Source organism: Octopus sinensis, linkage group LG1, assembly GCF_006345805.1.
Source record: "Octopus sinensis linkage group LG1, ASM634580v1, whole genome shotgun sequence".
NCBI lineage: Eukaryota > Metazoa > Mollusca > Cephalopoda > Octopoda > Octopodidae > Octopus > Octopus sinensis.
Window position 1 is genome coordinate 211,662,842 of NC_042997.1, and position 3,758 is coordinate 211,666,599.

Consider the following 3,758-nt stretch of genomic DNA (forward strand, 5'->3'; position numbering starts at 1 on the left):
CAGAAAACGCACAGACAAACTGCCGTTTATATAGAGAGAGATATATATAAAGGAAGTGGCTGATAAAGAGAGAAAGAAATAGGTTTTAATAGGAAATACACGGTGAAAGTAGGTTAGGGAAGATTTCACTTTCATTTTTGACAATGGCCTCGGTGAAACTAATCTGGTTTTCCCTAGTGGTGGCCACTATACAGATAGAATAAGTAGCAGGCTTTACGAAAAAGAAAAAAAAAGTGTTGGCTCGATTCAGGCATGCCTCCACTCGACTTTGTTTCCTCATAACTTCCAGGAAAATGAATATTTTTCAATGAAAATTTCTACAAATTCGTTTCAGATGGTGAAGATTCCAATTCTATCAGAATTTATGTCGAGGGTGGAGAGAGGAGTTTCTGAAAATTCTCGCGACTCGGTTTTGTTTCCTCATAACTTGAGAATTTTTAATGGAACTTTCCACAGATACCTTTTCAGAATGTCTTAACGATAATTTTTGTTATTTAAGTGACATTTGTCTTACTTAAAAAACGAAGGAAAGGATGGCCTGCTTTTCTACTCCAGGCACAAGGCCCGGGCCCGAAATACTGGTACTTCCGGAAGGATGAAAGGCAAAGTCGACCTCGGTGGAAATTGAACTTAGAACGTAACGGCAGAACTATTTCTTTACAACCCACAAGGGGCTAAACACAGAGGGGACAAACAAGGACAGACAAACGGATTAAGTCGATTATATCGACCCCAGTGCGTAACTGGTATTTAATTTATCGACCGCGAAAGGATGAAAAGCAGTCGACATCGGCGGAATTTGAACTCAGACGTAACAGCAGACGAAATACGGCTACGCATTTCGCCCGGCGCGCTAACGATTCTGCCAGATCGCCGCTTAATTTTGTTATTGAAAATGAAAAACAAAATTGGTGAATGCAGGACACATAAGACAATTGTTGTGGGGGAGACTTCCAGTTTCGTTTTTGTAGACGTGTAACCTGTGTAGGAGACGACTCGTTTAGCTTTTCATATTAAATAACAAAAGACTCGTAAACTCCGAAAGGTGTTTAGATCAAATTTCGAAAACAAAATAACTATTTTTCTAAAAGTTTAATTGTTAATCGTAATGTACATCACCTGAAAGGTATTTGTAGAAAAAAAAAAGAGAGAGAGAGAAAAGAAAAAAAATCAATTTTTCTGAAAGTTATAAGAAAAGAAAGTGATGAGGCGAAGCTGTGCGGTTATGAGATGTAAGGAAAAGTATTGAAATCGATTTTGTAAAGTTTTTGTAAAGCAATGGAGAGACGGGATTAAAGAAATTAAATTAGGAAGATGTAAAACGAAGACTTACCTCGTCACAACTCTGAGCAAAAGTGAAACTTGAAACTTTATTTGATCGTTTTTAAGCTGTCGATTGGTTTAACAACAACTTTGTATGACATCAGTGTTTTTCCCAGAAAGAAAAAGAAACACTTCCCCCTCTGCCCTCTTAACACAATTTACTTAGTTTGATTGTTACAACTTTGTGATAAAAGTTTATCATTATTTACAACAGACGAAAGTGAAATATATATATATATATATATATATATATATATATATATAAAGGAAGTGGCTGATAAAGAGAGAAAGAAATAGGTTTTAATAGGAAATACACGGTGAAAGTAGGTTAGGGAAGATTTCACTTTCATTTTTGACAATGGCCTCGGTGAAACTAATCTGGTTTTCCCTAGTGGTGGCCACTAGTGAGGCGTGTTTCCCCTACCCACAAACCTGTGGGTACAGACACGGTATTACCTACACAAATACGTTTCCTCATAAGTTTAGAAAAATGGATATTTTAAGAAATTTTCTACAAATACGCTACAGATGAAGTAGTTTACGATTACAGCGTACCCCCAGCTTATTCGCGGAAACCGCCGCATATTCGTGGAATCGTAAATATCGTCCGCGATTTTTTATGGCTATTTTGTGGCAATATATACTTTCCCACACTTTTTAGGGTTACATTATTATTAATAATTTACCGTATTTATTGGACACCCCTTCGCAGCTGAAGTTCCCTCTGATTAGAATGGCCACGATTCACGTCGCTAGACTTTTTTTTATAGATACAAGTACACTATCTTGTATCTCTTTTCCTGCTTTCAGCCAAAGCTTGCTAATTAATAGAGCGACATCTCTCTATATTTCACACACACACACTCTCTCTAGCTGTATTTGTCTCTCAGCAGCAACAACCTCCCATTGTAGTGAAAGTATATATATATATATATATATATATATATATATATATATAAAGAGAAAGAATATATATATATATATAACTATATCTGTCTATCTATATAAATATGCTCTTTCTCTTTTTACTTGTTTGTCATTTGACTGTGGCCATGCTGGAGCAACGCTTTTAGTCGAACAAATCGACCCCAGGACTTATTCTTTGTAAGCCTAGTACTTATTCTATCGGTCTCTTTTGCCGAACAGCTAAGTTACGGGGACGTAAACACACCAACATCGGTTCAGAAGCGAATTTGGGGAGGGGACAAACACACATATATACGATGGGCTTCTTTCAGTTTCCGTCTACCAAATCTACTCACAAGGCTTTGGTCGTCGGCCCGAGGCTATAGTAGAAGACACTTGCCCAAGGTGCCACACAGTGGGACTGAACCTGGAACTATGTGGTTCGTAAGCAAGCTACTTACCACACAGCCACTCCTACATACACACACACGTGTGTGTAGTATATATATATGTGTGTGTGTGTATGTAGTGGATCTTGCATGCATGAAGTAGATCCACCATAGCCAAATTTAAATCAACACTGCTACAGAACTTTTCCCACGGTGGAACAATGGTTTTTCTCTGACAGCAGTTTTACATTTCTCTGATGCCATTAGCTAGGCTGAAATGTTTTCACCACTTGACCTTTTCTAACCTCTTCTACTTCACCAAAAGCTAGAGTAGAGATAACAAGACCATCAACTAAATCTATTGTTCTCAATGATATATCTATCCTTCTGGATCTTTATAAGCAAGCACATCCCAAGCAAAAACCAGTTTTTCACAGTCGTGACGACTCAACGAGGTCTGGCTGACCAACCTTGGTCAGAAGGAGAAATGAAGTTTACTGTGAGACAACACCCAACACTTCTCTCTAGCTCTAATTCTGTCCTCTTACAACATCATTCTATCTGTCTCATCAACTACTACTAAACATTGAAGAGGATACAAAAACAAACCTTACTTCATATGCTTTTGGATTTATCATAACCTGCCCGTCGAGGCATGGTATTGTAACGTAACAGTAAATAAATATTTCCTTAAAACCTCATGCATTGCACACTCTTTCACATCCTACAAAATACAACTGCTGTCTCCAATAATTCATAATATTGTGTACTAATCAAGTTCTCCCGTTACAATTGGTACAAATCCACAAATCATAATATTGATTATAAATCAATTAAAACCGTTATATATATATCTTTTTATCTTTTATTAAACTTTTAATATTTTTGATATTTATATAAAATAAATAAATAAATAAAAAATTAATAAACTAATAAATAAAATAATATATAAAAATAAAAATATACTTACATACATACACATAGATATTTGTATATATATATTTAAAATTTATAAGTTTAAATTATTTAAATAATTTTTAAAATTTTAACTTTTATATTTTTGAATTAATTTTATGTATTGGCTTATGTTTTTCACTGTTTGATTTGCCTAATAGTGGTTTTATCTCTAATTTAATATAT

General features: G+C 35.3%; 1 protein-coding gene across 1 annotated transcript in view; it reads right to left on the reverse strand.

Annotated features, from left to right (window-relative positions):
- LOC115232585 (protein mono-ADP-ribosyltransferase PARP10-like) overlaps positions 1-1,368 on the reverse strand; it is a 14,177-nt gene extending 12,809 nt beyond the window's left edge. Inside the window, exon 1 of the mRNA XM_036509226.1 lies at positions 1,334-1,368. The gene's annotated coding sequence lies outside the window, so the exon portion shown is untranslated. The remainder of the gene's footprint in view (positions 1-1,333) is intronic.
- Positions 1,369-3,758: the final 2,390 nt, after the last annotated feature.